We start from the raw sequence: 19,737 nt of genomic DNA, 5'->3' as shown, positions 1-19,737 counted from the left end.
CTCATACTTTTGTTCGGCATGCTTCTGGATTTCTTCGTGGCAGTTAATTTATGCCCTACCACTCCTCCAGCAGAATCTCTTCCTTCTCCTTCATTTTCTATATCTGTTCCCTATTTTCCTCATTGAAATCCATTCAATCACTCTTTTTCCTCACCTCACTTCTTTCAGTATATGATTTTAATGTATCCAGCAGTATTTTAAGTACGCTTGCGTCTCAACTTATTTTTTTTTTAGTAGAGATTCACCCCCTATTCATTATCATTTCTAATGTCGTTCCTGTATTTTAGTCACTAATATTTGACCTTCCTTGACATCGTTGCCTTTGGTACAAACCGTTATGTTAATACAGCTCTTATACTATAACTCAGATTTCCATAACACGACAGTTGCTTTCCGAATTCAGATTTTCATTAGCTCTTCCATTTTCTCCTTTTTTTTTTTTTTCTTGAGCCATTGCGCAACTTCTTCTCTTGTTTCTCTTTCGTCTTTTTCCAGTGAACTAACAAATTTGCAGAATGTTATGAAAGTGAAGACAATTCAGATCGAAAAGCAAATATCGAACAAAACTGCAAAGAGCTTGAGAGGCTATGTGCGATACACGTATGGTCTGACTTGAATTCCCTAACACTTCTCTTCATTTATTTCTTCCCTAACACAACTTGAGATATCCACATTTTCCATTCCAGACTTTCCCGGATATTAGATAAATCAAATAAGGACTCTTAATGAGGGGAACGTTTTCTACTTCAAATGGTGCCTCATAAGCGTCGAAACCATTTGAGATTTCAGTATTTATTGCCTGACCTTTCTTGCGTTTCGACCAACACCTTACCTATAAAGGAGTTGTAGTGAAATAGTTGTTTCCATCACGTCTCCCCTTCCTGGGCTGGCTACTCTTTCCCGTTCTCTTCCAACTTTTTTCATTTTACTGTTCTTTCCTTGGTGGAACAAACACATACTTTTCTAGTATATTTTTCGGCTTTGTGTCTAACACGATTCCACTACAGATATAGCTGTTACTTTTTATGTACTAGACTATTCCTACAACTTCAAATTTCGGTACATGTTGTAACGATTTAATATGTCGCCCACTGCAATATGTGTGACACATGCTTCCTGTACCTCTCATACATGTCGTTAAGCTCGGTTGCTTGCTGCGTAGTATGCTGATATATACAGAGTCCCCAAGGCTCTTCATCTACACTTTTGATGTAAAATAGACACTGCAGATCTCCCATTCCAGACAACATCAATGTAGTGCTTTTACATAGAAGTTGTCCAGGCTGGGAGCCTCTTTTTTCTTGAGATTGCCAAATGCCAACGCGTTCCGCCAATGCAGATGGGTATGCCATGTTGCCAGTTGTATAATACCTGCATAGTTCCTCTCTAAGCCTTTGTTGTGGTACTGCGTCCGTCTTGGGATAATCGTCTGGGAGTAATTCACCAAGCACAAATTATAGGAGGTTTCTCCATTTTTGGGTCATGGTGCCACCGTCCCTTAAAATTCCCAGAGCTACAGCAGATTTTACCTTCTCAGCCTCTTTCATCCAAGGTGTCAGCTTATAATTGGTTGCTATGTGCTTTCTTCCCCGTTTCCTGTAGTTTGTCCTGGAATGGTCATTTGAATCTCTGCAGTTCTGTGGTCTGATTCGTCTGTCTCTGGCTGTGGTTGGCCTCTGGTGAAGTCTCCTTTTCCGACTTGAGTCATGCCTTAGTCAAGTTAGTTCAGTACTCCAGGGTGCTGTAGTCCTATGCCTGTTTGCTACACATCGTATAGCAACATGCTGCGTCATCTGTAGTATTTTGGTTAGTTTAGGTGTCCTATACCACTAATATTTAATTCTAGTTCACACAGTATGTGGGTCCTTAATTTACCCAAATCAGCTTTACTAAGGGAATAGTCAGTCGTACATGGCGTGGTCCGTTGTCTCCTATTGAACATCTCTGATAATGATGATGTTGTGGACGCTGGTTATGGCTTGTGGTACAACTGTCCCAGTGATGTTCATGCTAATGCTTGTGCCATTTGTTAAAGTGATGTCGATCCTTGCATGTTTTGGGAGATACGTAACTTAACCATTCCCCCTGTACAGCTCCTGCAAACACAGAGAGTCAGTTTTACGACTGGGTGGTGTTTGTTCTTTCTGACATGTCTGAAAGAATACTCACATGTAACTGATTCGCCGAGATGGGTACTTAATCCACAATCTTCAGTGCGGGTGCACAACATCGTTCGAACTGCATCGGGGATTTAAAATTAGCGAGAATAGGGGACATAGACTAGGACTTCGGATAGGTGGTTCCTGGTGGGAGTGTGGGTCAGCTGGGTATCATACCCAAACTGTCCGCCTATTTGTGATAAACACTGTGTCCAAATGTCTCAGTGGTTAGTGAAAATGCCTGGAAAGTTGGAGATTCTGGCTTCGAGTCGAGATCCGGCACTTATGTTCACTAGCCACTACTGATTCTCCGTGAAGTCCGAATGGAGCTGACATCATTAGTTCCTTTACTTTCTGCCATCTCCACTTTTACATATAAGGTTTGAGTTCATTGACGAGCCTTGATACTTCTGCGGCCAGCAGAGTGTTTCTTATTATGTTTTGATGCAGAAGCCTAAAGGCAAGTTTTGTGTACTCCTTTTGTTGTGGGTCACGGGAGACCCCATAATAGGCTCTGACCATGTGTCGATACACCTAAGGACTGGAATAACGGGGAGTGGGGATGCATGCTCTTCTCACATGTTAGCAGATTCAGTATGAGTACTCTTTCTAGACCTACCCTCAAATACCTGGTGGAGGGAGCACTTAATGTATCCAGTTATATTCTCGAACACGATCGTTTTTGCAGTCCGGGAGTTATTGTATGGGGAGAGACAGTGCTGCGAGGGCGTACTGAACTCCAAACCTTTGAACGAGGTACAGTCACTGGTTTACGTTACTGTGACAGTGCGTCTTTTCAGGGGTCTCTCCTGACTTAATTTTTGTGGATGACGATGAAGGACCGCATCGAACAGTGCTACAGCAAACAAGAAGATATGAACGAACTACCGCATGAACTTACCAACATCGTGTCCAGCATGGGAGCACGTTGGAGAATATAGAGCATGCGTTGCGTTGCGTGATGTGAACACACCGTATTAAGAACTATGTCCCCTCATTTGTGAAGTCCAGGGGAATGTCAAAAATCGCAGTGAACAGAGCAATTGTGTCTTTGAATAAAATAATTATTTCTGTTTGCCTCATTCCGTATTTATTACAGTTACTTTCTGTGCTACACTGTATCACTGCTTTCTATATAAGGTCCAAGTTCAACCAAACAGTGAAACATCATGCGGTAGCTACTTTCGGTTAACTTTTGCATACAAGTGTATTAGAACCTAGATGGCATAACGATTCACTTAAATATCATTTGTATTCCCATCACGATTCAAATACACAACTTGGAAAAAAAACTGTATCTATATGTGACACTGGGCTACTTTTGGTTACCGTGCCCATTCATTAGCGGTAGTATTATTCTTCAGGATTTGAAAGAGAAACTGCTGTAGGTGTAAGGATGTAATATCTATAGTAAGGGTTTCATTTATCACCTACCTCAAATGAATCTCCATGACAAAGTACGATGACATCCCGCTACAAAAAGTCTAAACAAAATGATGCTTCCCTTTAATAGAGTGGAGTATCATGCAGTAATTCAGTTTCAGCAGAAGACAAGTAAGAAACATGAGGAAGTCATAAGTGATGACATGGCTCCAGTATTTCTGCTGGTGCCGATAACTAATTACCGCTTCATAATCGATTTTACCAATAGCCTACGCTATCTTATTTTCGTTCTTCTACGAGAATGTGGTGCAGGCATTTCAGTGTGCAGTCCAAGTACCAGAGGTACAGGCAGTTGCGTGTAAATAAACTACACTGCAACTCACACAGGAAGTGCACCACCACAAAAATTACTCGAATCGGACGGAAATTGGTGGATGTACGTGTACAGACCACTAAACGATTAATGTTTCAGAAAAACTGAATGATTTGCTCACGAAAAGGAGGTTCAGAAACAATGCAAGTTAATAATGCTTTCATCCACCTGTGACCCATATGTAAGCAGCTATTCGGCTTGTCGTTGATTTACAGACTTCTTGCATGTCCTGAAGGATATCGTGCCAGAATTTGTCGAATTGGCGCGGCTCTGAATCGTCTAAAACCCGAAAATGGTGGGGAGCCCTGCCCATAGACTCCAAACTTTCTCAGTTAAGGAGAGATCCTACGACCTTGCAGGCCAAAATAGTGTGTGACAATCCCGATGACAAACAGTAGAACCCAAGCCGTACGCGGGACGGCATCCTATTGCTGAATTGTAGGCCCAGAATGAATTTGCCATGAAGGCAATAAAGCTGGAGGTGAAATATCATCGACGTACTACTGTATGTAAGGGTGCCGCGATTGGTAACCAAAGGAATCGTGCTATGAAAAGAAATGGCGTCTCCAAAAATGGTTCTAATGGCTCTGAGCACTATGGGACTCAACATTTGCGGTCATCATTCCCCTAGTACTTAGAACTAGTTAAATCTAACTAACCTAAGGACATCACACACATCCATGCCCGAGGCAGGATTCGAACCTGCGACCGTAGCGGTCACGCGGTTCCAGACTGGCGCGCCTAGAACCGCACGGCTACACCGGCCGGCAAATGGCGCCCCAAACCTGTTCGTCAGGCCTTATGACGGGTGACAGTGAAGTTGGTATCCCACAGGTGTCAAGGGCGTCTCCAACCTCATCTTCGACCTGGAATGTCACTGGCTGTAGTAGAACTGTTACGACTCTCGCTCGAATTGATCCCCGATTACCGTCGAAGTCGTGTCTGAGACGCACATGGCGCACGTCTTACCGACAGACAAACATGAGTGATGATCCGGGGTGCAATTCCTTTTCGTAGCATGACATCTTTGGATATTGTACCTGGTACTCTTACAGCACAGCGGTACCTCAAAGATATTCTAATCCACATTTTGCTGCTCTTCATGGCAAATCTATCCTGAGCTTACAATACAACAAGAACATCCTGTACACTTCGGGAATTTCTACTGCTTGTCTTGGTGCTTGCCAGCACCTACCTCGATCAAGGGAATACCTCGGACCTCTCCCCAATTGAGTGCATTGGGAGCATTATGGGCAGGGCCTCCAACGACCTCTTGATTTAGAGAATCTGAATGGAGAAGTGGGCAAAATTGGCACGATATCCCCCAGGACATCCTACAGCACTTTCTATCACTGTCAAGCCAGATAACTGCTTGCATAATGGCCAGATGTGGGCCAACGTGCTATGGACTTCCTCACTTTGTGAACATAGCATACATCTTTTCTAAAAATGCAATCATTTTTTTGTATGTACATGTTAATCACATATACGTATTTCCATCTCATTGGAATAATTCCTTGGTCGTGCGTAGATTCTTTTCAGCATATGTTAAATCTAAATTACCTAGCGTTACATTATCAGGACGATAAGTAAAGGTCTATGGATCCAATCTGCTTTTGTCACATGTTATTCTGGTGCCCCGTATCCCGTATTTCACTTTGTACAGCCGCCTCCTCAGCAGCATACGAAAGCCGTTCTTGACTTTAGCGTATTAGGACCTAGCTGGCGCTTTCGTCGTGAGACGCAACCTGGCGATAGCCTGTGGTTACCTGTATTGGGTACACTACTGCTCCACGGCTGATTGCTGCGGTTCCACCCCAGTAAGTTGCGTAATTCTGGATGCCAATTGGCTTGCGGTGGCGCGACCTGTATTCGTGGCGGCTAGCGCGGATCCCCGCTACACGTTAACGAGGAGATTGCGTGCATGTTGGCGGCTCCGAGTATCTGGCCGAATATAACGTGCATAACGCGTATTCCGTGCATCGCCGCGCTAATGGCTGCACCAGCTCTTTGGGACAGTAATACCGCCGTCCTCCGTGTCCCGATACAATTAGGCCGCCGGTCTCCGTCGCTGCGGTCTGCGTCTGGTTGTTCGGTCGTTATTTCGCCACAGTTACAGCAAAATTCCTTCCGTGAAACTAGAGTTGAGCAGCGTGATGAATGTTTCACGTAATGTAAACACGGTCAAAAAACACCGAATGTTGCCGCTGGTACTTTTTGAAATGTATGACTCCCGACTCCGACACGGCAGTTTATACGGCAGTTCATCAAGCGACTCAGAGAAGTAAGTTCTTCAGTAACTGATTAAATCTCTTGCGTTAATGTGCTGTACAGAATTATGTAACGTAGGATTCATGTGAGTTCGGAGTGGAAGTTGTGTAGATGAAGGGTTCAGTAGGTTTATTACTTTATTTACGATGCAAAGATCAATTTAACGAGATAGAAAACTCTACTAAAAACAAATTATTTAAAAAATAAAGCCGACATAAAAGTTTTCTGGGTACGGTACCGCGTCATAATGTATAAAACTACCGCTGCTCGAGGAAATCTAACGTTTAGGCCACGGTTGCAGTGGCCTAAACGTTGGTTTTTCTCCAGCAGCAGTAGTTTTATACATTATGACGCGGTACCACTCCCATGTAACTTTTATGTCGACTGACTCTGACCACGGAAGCCTACGCAGTTACATTCTTTAAGCCCTTAATAAACTTAAACAGTGCTTCAATAACACAAAACAGCCTTTAAAGTAATGACAATAATTAATACAAAACAACTCAGTCTGCCCCCACAGTGTCATCCCACATAACAACGTAACATTTTATAACATAATGCCTTAATACTTCAAAGGTTGTGATAAGTTGAGCTGGTGCGCTGCTGGAGCCAGTCTCCATCGATTGTAGCCCCTATAGTTGTGAATCGATTTCCGATGCCTGCTTGTCTTCTTCGCATCTTTGGCACATGGCCATTTAACTGCGGTGCGCGCGCTATGCAGGGAGGTCAACTCCTCCCAAACCCACGCGATCATTGTAGGCAAAACCACCCCTTCCTTCCACCTCCTCGATTTCTATCTCACCATCTATAGCCGTCCTATCGCCCTCACCCCCACCCTTAAGTACCTTGGCGTCACCCACAACCATCGCCTCTCCTGGACCCCCACCTCCGGACAATCCAAGCCAAGGCACGCTCCCGACTCCGTCCCCTCAAGCTCCTTTCCGGCCATACATGGGGTCTGGACCCCTCCACCATACTCCACACCTATAAATCCCTCTTCCGCCCTATCCTCTGTTACGCTCATCCTGCCTGGATCTCCGCCCCCCCTACATTTTACAAGTCCCTTCAGATCCTTGAACGCCATGCTCTCTGCCTCGCCTATCGCATCTGTCTTCCCTCCCCCACGCGGATCCTGTCCAACCTCATTCTGTTCCCCTACCTCCTCCACTTCCTTGTGTGGATACAGATCCTGTACACCTCCCGAAAACTCGATCCTCCCCACGCTCTTGTCTCCCCAATCCTCACCCTCCCCTGCCCGCTGCTGCGCCTGTATTCCCGTGTCCCACCCGGTCTCCATCTCTCCACCCTCCTTACCCTATCCCAAGGTGGCTTCCGCGAGCTCCCTCTCCCTGATGATACCCTCTTCCCCTCCATCTACCCCTCCTACCAACTTTGATCCTCCCGCCCTGTGTTTGTTCCTTTGGGCACCCTCCCTCCCTTCTCTCCCCCTTCCTTCCCTCCTCCATTTGTCCAAACTCCCCCCCCCTCGGGCTTCCCCTCCCCTGTCCCTCTACTCCTCTTCCCATCTTTGTTCTCCCCTCTCCCCCCCGTCACCCTTCACCACTCTTGGCAGGTCCCCGGACTCGCACACGCTACGTGGACATTCGCGGGCCGGAGATCATCGCCATTAGTGCCTCGTGTGTGTCATCGTGTTTTGTGTTCGGTGTTCACCGTCACTCTCCATCGTTCAGCAGTGCCATCAGCATCTTCAGTGTTTGCCGGCCGGAGTGGCCGAGCGGTTCTAGGCGCTACAGTCTGGAACCGCGCCAACCGCTGCGGTCGCAGGTTCGAATCCTGCCTCGGGCATGGATGTGTGTGATGTCATTAAGTTAGTTAGGTTTAAGTAGTTCTAAGTTCTAGGGCACTTATGACCTCAGCAGTTGAGTCCCATAGTGCTCAGAGCCATTTGAACCATTTTCTACAGTGATTGTGCTTCGTGTCAACAGTTTGTAGTGTGGATTGTCATCGAGTGTGAACGGCTTCATGTTTTTTATGTTCATGTGTCTACTGTTTTTCCCCGCCGTTTTGTTCCAACTCATGCGTCTTCTCTGTTTTACCATTGTAATATCTTGAGCTGAAGAGCGGCGTATTGTGCTGCTGCCAGCCTACCTGTTTATATACGGGTATTAAACTGACAATACAGAAAGAAAAAGCTCCGCAGGGGCTTGCGTTCGGGTATCAGCTGTGTGAGCGAAAGCGGCGTTTGGCGCTGGCGAGTGGCTGAGTCGGTACGACGGAAGAGCGTGGGCAGCTGCTGCGACGTGTTTAGCCGTTTGAATGCGGATCCGCTGCCGATGGTGACTGGAATTTCCTGGAGATTTGAAGGACTGAATTCCTTCGCGTCTGTTAATGTTACTCAAAGTGAATGAACTGGAGTGGTGGAATTGTTCGTTGGTGGCTTCTGTTCATGTTAACTGAATACCCGATTTCACTGAAAACTATCTTTGTTGTTTCAGTGACTAGTCACTGTATTTGGTCTGGCAGCTTGATATGTTGACGGTATTTAAGGCAGTGCTAGCTACGCACAACCAATAGACATAAAGCCGTGTTTAATGCGTAGCTAAAGATCATGCCAAGCATTACGTAGTTCTGTGCCTGACGTTCAAGAGAAGGCAGAAATAATTTTCCCTTTTTCTTTTTCACTATTTTATTATTTTATTTGTTTGTTCTGGAGAATTGACATATCAGATTTTAAGAGCCGTTACTGGGCAAGTAGTCACGTAGGTTAGTTCGGCTTGGGTACATTTATGCCGTGTATAATTAAAGGTTCATTTATAACAAGTTCGGCAGATATGTTTTGTGTATCAGTTGATTCAGAATGTTGTCTGCACTCATGTGTTTGTGTTTCAGATAACTGGCAGTGGTCGACTCGAGCAAACTCCGATCGGGTTATCACGTTGGGAGAGGGAAATTTAAGGACCTAGATCGGTGTCTATTGCTTTCCGGTCGAGCATTGTGGTTTTTCTGGAAGCTTGATTGTCGCTCAAAGTTGGGTATAGTTCTACTTCACCATTTGGTTCGTGAATCTCCTGTATCTGGTAGAACCTTTCCGTCTGATCGCGCCCATCACTAATTTTCAACGAGAAATTGAAACGGCTCCATTTTAAATCTGTTTAATATGCTATTATTTTATCCTAGGGATGAGATGTATGTTAACCTCGTACCTGTAAGTGATACTAAAGAGAAGCTTAGTTGAGTTTATGAATCTGATAATACTTTTAATTTGTTACAATTGCTGAAGATCAGTCCATGGAAAATGTATTAGTTGCTGGAATCAGTTATAGAATTTGATATGAGTTATGAGAAAGTTTCTTTGTAAGTCATGTAGCATTCAGTTATGTCAGTTAAATTTGATTAATGGTGTTTTTATGAACATTGCCTAATTAGTTAACATTGGTTGAGTAAATTTTGAAAGATCTGTGCCAATCACACTTAAAGGCATTGGTGCTACGATGTGAGTCCTGCTGCTGGTTCTGTGGGGCAGATGCATTTGGTTATAACAGTTGTTAGTGTTGATTTCATTAACAGCACCTGTTTGTTCAAAAAATATGGTTCAAATGGCTCTGAGCACTACGGGAGTTAACATCTGAGATCATCATTGCCCTAGAATTTAGAACTACTTAAACCTAACTAACCTAAGTATATTACACACATTCATGCCCGAGGCAGGATTCAAACCTGAGACCGCAGCGGTCGCGCGGTTCCACACTGAAGCGCCTAGAATCGCTCGACCACCACGGCCGGCGCGCGTTTGTAATACAGAATTGTATGGAAACTACAAAATGTTTACGTATTTAATTTCGATGTGTCGAAAGGAATAACACATCACTAGAAACAGATTATACTGACAAATATACTGATTCTCCTGAATTTTATGACCAGCGACCAGGGGATAGTAGCGTCACTCGGCGAGGAATGACTGCTAGCCAGACACACGTAGTGTGCCTGTTGTATCACTGGGCGTCCTGTCCATGTGTATAGTGGGGAAGGCGCCTACCTATCTGAGGGTTACCGATGGCAAATTGCGATAGCCCGGAGGCTCTAGACTAGCATTTCGGAAACTACATGACTTGTCGTGGGTTCGAGAAGTGCTTTGGTAAGTGCCTACAACACGTGGCGAAACCAAGGTGAAACCAGGCCCAGATGTCGTGGGGATCCTCATTGCAGAAGTCAGATATCGTAGGCTGGACAGACTGGTAAAACAGGCAGACAGCTAACTGTGGCGAAACTAACATCAGACTTTAACGCAGGGCAAAGTGTTACTGAACACACAGTGCACCGAATACTCCTAAGGATGGGTCTCCACAGCCGACGACCCATGCATGTTCCATCGTTATCACCAGGACATCGGCAACTATTACTGAAATGGGCACGTGACCATTGGCACTGTATATTGGCACAGTGGTAGAGCGTTGCACGGTCTCGCGACTCCCGATAACTTCTTCGTGATGCTGGTGGGAGGATGCGGATCCGTCGTCTTCCAGGGGAACAGCTGTTTGACATCTGTACTGTGGGACGGAGACAAGCTGGCGGCAGCTCCATTATGCACTGCGAAACATTCACATGGACATCCATGGGTTTAGTGTAGCTCGTGCAAGGCAGCACGACGTCCAAGGAGTACCGCACACATGTTAAAGACCTCATACATGACAATCCCGCTTCCTAACAGCAGTGGCGTTTTACAGCAAGTTAGTGCGCCAAGCCACAAGGTCAGGAGTGTGATGGAGTAGTTACAGAAACACAGTGGCGAGTTTCAATTAAAACTCACCAGATCTGAATCCGATCGAACGCATCAGAACCAATCAGCCCGTTTTCAAACAGCAGTGGCGATTTACAGCTAGTTAGTGCGCCAAGCCACAAGGCCAGGAGTGTGATGGAGTAGCTAGAGAAATACCGTGGCGAGTTTCACTTAAAACTCACCAGATCTGAACCCGATCGAACGCATCAGATCAGCCCCTCCTGGAATTTACGGGAATAATTTGATTTGTGTGTGTACATGTGGTGCCAAGTCCCCCCAGCAACCTACCAAGGCCTCATTGCGTCAATGCTGCGACGTGTCCCCGTTGTTATGCTTGCCTAAGATGGATGTACCGATTGTTAGGTAAGTGGCCATAACGTTTTCGCTGATAAATGTATTAACTTATCGATAATGACTGAAAACTGTGCAAAATCGCTACTAGCTACGCCTTGCCCGACTACTACTAGCTACACACACTTACGTCTAAGTGAAAAATCCAGCAGTCACATACACAAGGAATTTATTCGTATAGGAGAACACAGAAATTCACAGTACACATGAATGAATCACACGTTCGATAACTACATCAGTACCTAGTGAACCTAAGAACGACAGGGTACAGAACAGACGCAGTTTAACATAGCACAATTACAGACAAAGCAGGTGCTGATATGAACCGGCTTGCTTTGTGACAATAATCTCACTTTAGGACATGCTGGAAGTGTAACAGAACATTTACTTATAAACAAACCTCCATATGTCAGACAGTGAGATCGGTGCCAAACGTTAACTGTGCATAGAGTATCAACCAAAACACCGATTTAGTACATGCTGTGTGCTGTCGTCCAGTAGAACATTCACAAATAATGATTAAAAGTAAAACCAGAATTGCGGAGTACGAGGCGTTTACCTGGATAACTCTGGTAGATGATTTGCTACAGCGTCAGATCTTTGTACCAAGGGTCCCGATTCTAAATACACGGATAGTGTTGTTGTCTTTCTTTTAACAATTTACATGTGCCCAGAATGAGATTTTTACTCTGCAGCGGAGTGTGCGCTGTTATGTAACCTCCTGGCAGATTAAAACTATGCGCCGGACCGAGATTCGAACTCGGGACCTTTTTCTTTCGCGGGAAAGTGCTCTACCTCGCCGAGGCAATCCCATTCGTCTAGCTCCAGCTACTATTCCGGCTATGATCACATCGGGAACTACTTCACGTGAGTGGGATAAATGCATGATACACACTGTGCTGCGTTACAGCAAAAGTTCACAGATGCTGATGACATTTCCCTGAAACATTTTTTTTTATTTTTCGCATGAGTCACCAAAGTACACTACTGGCCATTAAAATTGATACACCACGAAGATGAAGTGCTACAGACGCGAAATTTAACCAGCAGCAAGAAGATGCCGTGATATGCAAATGATTAACTTTTCAGAGCATTCACACAAGGTTGGCGCCGGTGGCGACACCTACAACGTGCTGGCATGAGGAGAGTTTCCAACCGATTTCTCACACACAAACAGCAGTTTACCGGTGTTGACTGATGAAACGTTGTAGTGATGCCTCGTGCAAGGAGGAGAAATGCGTACCATCACGTTTCCGAATTTGATAAATGTCGGATTGTAGCCTATCGCGATTGCCGTTTATCGTATCGTGACATTGCTGCTCGCATTGAGCGAGATCCAATGACTGTTAGCAGAATAAGGAATCGGTGGGTTCACGAGGGTAATACGGAACGCCGTGCTTGATCCCAGCGGCCTCGTATCACTAGCAGTCGAGATGACAGGCATCTTATCCGCATGGCTGTAACGGGTCATGCAGCCACGTCTCAATCCCTCAGTCAACAGGTGGGGACGTTTGCAAGACGACAACCATCTCCACCAACAATTCGACGACTGTTGCGGCAGCATGGTCTATCAGCTCGGAGACGATGACTGCGGTTACCCTTGACGCTGCATCACAGACAGGAGCGCCTGTGATGGTGTACTCAACGACGAACCTTGGTCCACGAATGGCAAAATGTCATTTTTTCGAATGAATCCAGGTTCTGTGTACAGCATCATGATGGTCGGATCCGTGTTTGACGACATCGCGGTGAACGCACATTGGAAGCGTGTATTCGTCACTGCCATGCAGGCGTATCACCCAGCGTGACGGTATGGGGTGCCATTGGTTTCACGTCTCGGTCACCTCTTTTTCGCATTGACGGCAGTTTGAACAGTGGACGTTACATTTCAGAAATGGTACGACTCGTGGCTCTACACTTCATTAGATCCCTTCGAAACCCTACATTTCAGTAGGATAATGCACGACCGCATGTTGCAGGCCCTGTACGGGCATTTCTGGATACAGAAAATGTTCGACTGCTGCCCTGGCCAGCACATTCTCCAGATATCTCACCAATTGTAAACGTCCGGTCAATGGTGGCCGAATAATTGGCTTGTCACAATACGCCAGTCACTGCTCTTGATAAACTGTGGTACCATGTTGAAGCTGCATGGGCAGTTGTACCTGTACACGCCATCCAAGCTCTGTTTGACTCAATGCCCAGGCGTATCAAGGCCGTTATTACGGCCAGAGGTGGTTGTTCCGGGTACTTATTTCTCAGGATTTATGCACCCAAAGAGCGTGAAAATGTAATCACATGTCAGTTCTAGTATAATGTATTTGTCCAATGAATACCCGTTTATCATTTGGATATCTTCTTAGTGTAGCAATTTTAATGTCCAGTAGTGTACATGTGATAGCTCCGCGAACGCCGTGCCCTTTTGTGGGACTTGTAGAGGGGAGCGAGGACATAATATTTCTTATAGGATCCCATATACCCTTTCCCTTCTACGATGGTTTCAAATTCAGGTGTGTAAGCAGTTCACGTCTACTGAAGCAAAGAGAAAAGCTTGAGAGCTGCTTGTGGTGGTATGCAGCAGGGCAGACAGGATGGCGTGTGTTGCGTCAAATGGCCACCTGGTGTCACTAATGTCTCCGTTGTTACGTGACTCCTGTTGACAAAAAGGAAGAAATGCTGGCACGAGTCGTGGCCGTTGCACTGGAAATGGAAGAGACACCGGGTGTTTTGGACAGTATGAAACACAACACGCTTCTTTGGCGTACTGTCTGTAGCAACGTTGACGGTTACCATTGTGCAGTGGAACTTCAACTACTGCAATTAAACTTGGAAAATGATTACAGAGTGATAATTATGAAGCATTCATATTACATTTATCTAGTACGTCACCAAACCCTTTATAACAAAATCTTCGTAGGAAAGACAATACCATTATGTTCTGGAATAGGAACAATTTATAAGATGTAACCTGTTACAGAAAGACAAATTTCATGATGCTTGACCTCCGTTTACATTCCAAACCAACGCCACACTGGTTCCCTAACACTTTCTTCTTGTCTTATATGGTATCTCACAAATAAAAGTAATATGAACTCCACAATAATAACAGGACATATATGGCTCCGAAACAAGCGCAGCTAAGAATTATTCAAACACAGATTGTAGTATGTAGGTTTCGTGTACTCCGAGTCGTTCTATATCGACACAGCTCGGTATTATAATTTTCTACACAGGCCCCCTCTGCACTCTTACCTCTTAAATTAGCAAGACGTTTTAGAAAATATATCGGTATGGTGGGAAAATTAGCAGTTGGCACAAAATTATCAAAAGTGTGAGGTCATCCACATGAGTGCTAAAAGGAATCTGTCAAACTTTGGTTGCACAATAAATCAGACAAATCTAAAATACCTAAATTCAACTCAATACCCAGGAATTAAATCCCAACGAAACCCTACATTTCAGCAGGATAATGCACGACCGCATGTTGCAGGTCCTGTACGGGCCTTTCTGGATACAGAAAATTTTCGACTGCTGCTCTGGTCAGCACATTCACCAGATCTCTCCAACTGAAAACGTCTGGTCAATGGTGGCCGAGCAACTAGCTCGTCACAATACGCCAGTCACTACTCTTGATGAACTGTGGTATCGTATTAAAGCTGCATGGGCAACTGTACCGGTACACTCCATGAAAGCTGTGTTGGAGTCAATGCCCAGACGTATCAAGGCCTTTGTTACGGCCAGAGGTGGTTGTTCTGGCTACAGATTTCTCAGGATCTATGCACCCAAATTGCGTGGAAATGTAATGACATGTCAGTTCTAGTATATTATAATTTTCCAATGAATACCAGTTTATCATCTGTATATCTTCTTGGTGTAGCAATTTTAATGGCCAGTATTGTATATGTTTTTTTCTTCGCGTTGTTCGAGATAGAAATATATGAGAATTATTGTTAAAGTTGTTCGATGAACCCTCTGCCTGGCACTTAAGTGTGATTCCCAGGGTACCCATGTAAATGTAGATGACCTTGGAAACATCGGTTGCCTGTAAGGGTGCATAGTTTCACGGCGATATGTACTAGTAAAGGTTACTTGTTCGCCCTTTACGTTTACTGTCTACACAGATAACCGGTAATTACCATACCTAAGGTTCATCTCAAACAGAGATCCTACACGATACAGCAACTGCTGCAGACCAAGATGCAGAAAGATCCACTTGAGATACAATGACGGAAGAAACGTTATCACTCCTCAGTTAGATGAAAATGATCTGATACCAAAAATGGACTATAACGCAGTCCCCACGTCACCGTACTGTAGACTGTATAATCGTACCACAACATACACACTAATAAGATAGGCAAACCACCACCAATAACTCTGTTCCACAATGTGGGTTGCGCTTTTCTTTAGGGGGTCACAAGGCAAGCACAATTCCATCGCATTTGAGCTTGCGACACAACACAGTGACAACAATGAATAATGTCACTTCAGAGCAGCAAATTCCCCACCACACGGAATTACTCAGAAGGCCTGGCACAAAACAGTCCCTTGACTCGGCCCATCCACACTATAGAACAGGAACCTGCTCCCCTCTGCCACTCCTCATGGAAAAAAACATACCATCATGTTCGTACTACATTGGCCTCGGCCCTTTATGATGGCAGTGGCTCAAAGTTTCCACAGACTTAACGACAGTAATCACTGCAAGTTTCCACGCCAATCACAGAACACGACTTCGTAGCCCAACTTGTGACACGCACGTTCCGGCAGGTCCTGCTCCACATACAGCCCGCACTTTCTTGTTACCGCTGAGAGGTCCCCCATCTAACAACAGTCCTGGCTGCCGCTGCCGTCTTTCCAGCGATGCACGACACGCAGCACATCGAGCGGCACGAACCTGTCGATAGAGGAAGACGCGCCGACTGACACACCATGTCAAGGCACTGTTGTACTGCATCAATACTGTTGTGCACTTGCAGTAGTCTGGGTTCTTTTTCGTTTTGGTATAATGGAAATAAGTAATGTTTAACTGTTAGTAGAAACAAATTTTCTAAGGGATAAATGGTTGTTTCCTTATGTTTAGAATTGTTATCTAACAACAGTACTGTGTCACGTCTAATTCAGATTCTCAAGCAGATGTGTGTGAGCTAAACATCTGATTTGAAACAGTCGTTCCATTTCCAGACACGGATTCATATTCAAAATATTTTGTACTCACTCCCCTCTACAAGACGTAGAAGTTTCTAACGGGAATATCCGAACATTCTGTATGTTCATATCGCTATCCTATGACAGTCGTCGCCTCACTGTATGTAGTTAGCAACGAAGCTGCAATGGTTTACTTGGAATGTCAGGAGGAGCCAACTTGCGCAGAGGTAATGCTGGCGAAATGACTACTTGTTCGTGCTGCTCGTAGTCGACTTGGGTATTGGAGATAAAGAAACTTACTGATTATTTATGTGGAAAACAATGCACAATTTTAATGTTTAAGTGATAGTAAATGTACAGTGTATAGTGTATGTTTAGCGACTTATGCGAATTTTCGATAATCCGGCTATCTATTTGTTCAGTTATTCCAGGTAAACGAGTTTGCGCTGTATATACAGGGTGGTCCATTGATCGTGACCGGACCAAATATCTCACGAAATAAGCGTCAAATAAAAAACCTACAAAGAACGAAACTTGTCTAGCTTGAAGGGGAACCAGATGGCTCTATGGTTAGCCCGCAAGATGGCGCTGCCATAGGTCAAACCGACTTCAACTGCATTTTTAAAAAAAATACGAATCCCCATTTCTATTACATATTCGTGTACTACGTAAAGAAATATGCATGTTTTAGTTGGACCACTTTTTTCGCTTTGTGATAGATGGCGCTGTAATAGTCAGAAACATATGGCTCACAGTTTTAGACGAACAGTTGGTAACGGGTAGGATTTCTAAATTAAAATACAGAACGAAGTACGTTTGAACATTTTATTTCGGTTGTTCCAATGTGATACATGTACCTTTGTGGACTTATCATTTCTGAGAACGCATGCTGTTACAGCGTGATTACCTGTAAATACCACATTAATGCAGTAAATGCTCAAAATTATGTTCGTCAACCTCAATGCATTTGGCAATACGTGTAACGACATTACTCTCAACAGCGAGTAGTTCGCTTTCCGTAATGTTCGCACATGCATTGACAATGCGCTGACGCATGTTGTCTGGCGTTGTCGGTGGATCACGATAGCAAATATCCTTCAACTTTCCCCACAGAAAGAAATCCGGGGACGTCAGATCCGGTGAACGTGCGGGCCATGGTATGTTGCTTCGACGACCAATCCATCTGTCATGAAATACGATATTCAGAACCACTTCAACCGCATGCGAGCTATGTGCCGGACATCCATCGTGTTGGAAGTACATTGCCATTCTGTCATGCAGTGAAGAATCTTGTAGTAACATCGCTAGAACATTACGTAGGAAATCAGCATACATTGCACCATTTAGATTGCCATCGATAAAAAAAAGGGAAACCAGTTATCCTTCCTCACGTAATACCGCACCATACATTAGCCCGCCAACGTCGCTGATGTTCCATTTGTCGCAGTCATCGTGGATTTTCCGTTGCCCAATAGTACATATTATGCCGGTTTACGTTACCGCTGTTGGTGAGTGACGCTTCGTCGCTAAATGAAACGCGTGCAAGAAAATCTCTCATCTTCCCGTAATTTCTCTTGGGCCCAGTGGCAGAATTCTACACGATGTTCAAGGTCGTCGCCATGCAATTCCTGGTGCATGGAAATATGGTAGGGGTGCAATCGATGTTGATGTAGCATTCGCAACACCGACGTTTTTGAGATTCCCAAGTGTCGTGCAATTTGTCTGCTGCTGATGTGCGGATTAGCCGCGACAGCAGCTAAAACACCTACTTGGGCATCATCATTTGTTGCAGGTCATGGTCGACGTTTCATATATGGCTGAACACTTCCTGTTTCCTTAAATACCTAACGTAACTATCCGGCGAACGGTCCGGACACTTGGATGATGTCGTCCGGGATACCGAGTTGCATACAAAGCACACGCCCGTTAGGCATTTTGATCACAATAGCTATCCATCAACACGATACAGACCTTTTCCGCAATTGTTAAACGGTCCATTTTAATACGGGTAATGTATGACGAACCAAATACCGTCCGCACTAGCGAAATGTTACGTGTACCACGCACTTATACGTTTGTGACTATTACAGCGCCATCTATCATAAAGTGAAAATAGTGGTCCAACTAAAACATTAACATTTATTTGCGTACTACACGAATATTTAATAAAAAATGGGGTTCCTATTTTTTAAAAAACGCTGTTGAGATCCGTTTGACCTATGGCAGCGCCATCTAGCGGGCCAACCAAAGCGCCATCTGGTATTCCCCTTCAAGCAAGACGAGTTTCGTTCTTTGTAGTTTTTTCGTTTGACGCTTACTTCGTGAATATTTGGCCCGGCCACGATCAATTTACCACCCTGTATAGCTTACGCTATGCTGTAGATAGGATATTATAGGATATTATCTCATTTTCGTTGTGGCAATCGTCCTCTGATGTGGTGATGCCCTACGACAAAAGACGATGCAGTTAGTAACATCTAAGAAGCTTTTCATAGCACTGCTGATTACATTTACATATTTCGCCGAATAGCAAGCAATATTTATAAAATTATTGAAGTTGTATGGTTAATTCTGTTTACAACTCTGCACATAAATCTTAACACATCGGCCACACAGGCATACATTGGTGCCGTTAATCATATGCTGTTTTAAATTGTAAATGAAGTCTGAAGATGAACTTGGCGGTACGGAATCGGTAACGATGCTAATTGTTAATAGACAAAATTATTAATAATGGATGGTTATATTTTTGTTTTATTGTAAGAATTTAACTGTATTTTCATACAGTCAGTGTCTCAGTATGTCAGCTTAAAACAGAATAACGTACTTTCGTATTAACTGTTCTTGTAGTCGTCATTCATACCAGAATGCATGACCCATTTTATGTCTAATGAAATCAAACAAAAGCTTGAAGTTTAGTCCGTTGCCATAGTCGTCATTATCAGTTTCATGACCAATACCGAGATTATCAGTCTATCCTCTGTTTGGGGCCGAAGAGCTCAAGTGTTGAGCATTCCCGAGCACGACCTGCAAATCTTGATACCGGAGTCCGATCTATAAGGAATACGGCACAACAATCCCAATGCTTACAAGGGAGCCTCCTCATCGTACGCCCCTCAGATTTAGTTATAAGTTGGCACAGTGGATAGGCCTTGAGAAACTGAATACCGATCAGTCGAGAAAACAGGATCAAGTTGTGTGGAACGATGAAAAAAATTAAGCAAAATATACAAACTGAGTAGTCCATGGGCAAGATAGGTAACATCAGGGACAGTGTGAGCTCATGAGCGCAGTGTTCCCGTGGTTAGCGTGAG

The sequence above is a fragment of the Schistocerca serialis genome, chromosome 6 (genome assembly GCF_023864345.2).
Source record: "Schistocerca serialis cubense isolate TAMUIC-IGC-003099 chromosome 6, iqSchSeri2.2, whole genome shotgun sequence".
Taxonomy (NCBI): domain Eukaryota; kingdom Metazoa; phylum Arthropoda; class Insecta; order Orthoptera; family Acrididae; genus Schistocerca; species Schistocerca serialis.
The sequence above is the reverse complement of the archived record's forward strand: the minus strand, read 5'-3'. Positions refer to the sequence as shown.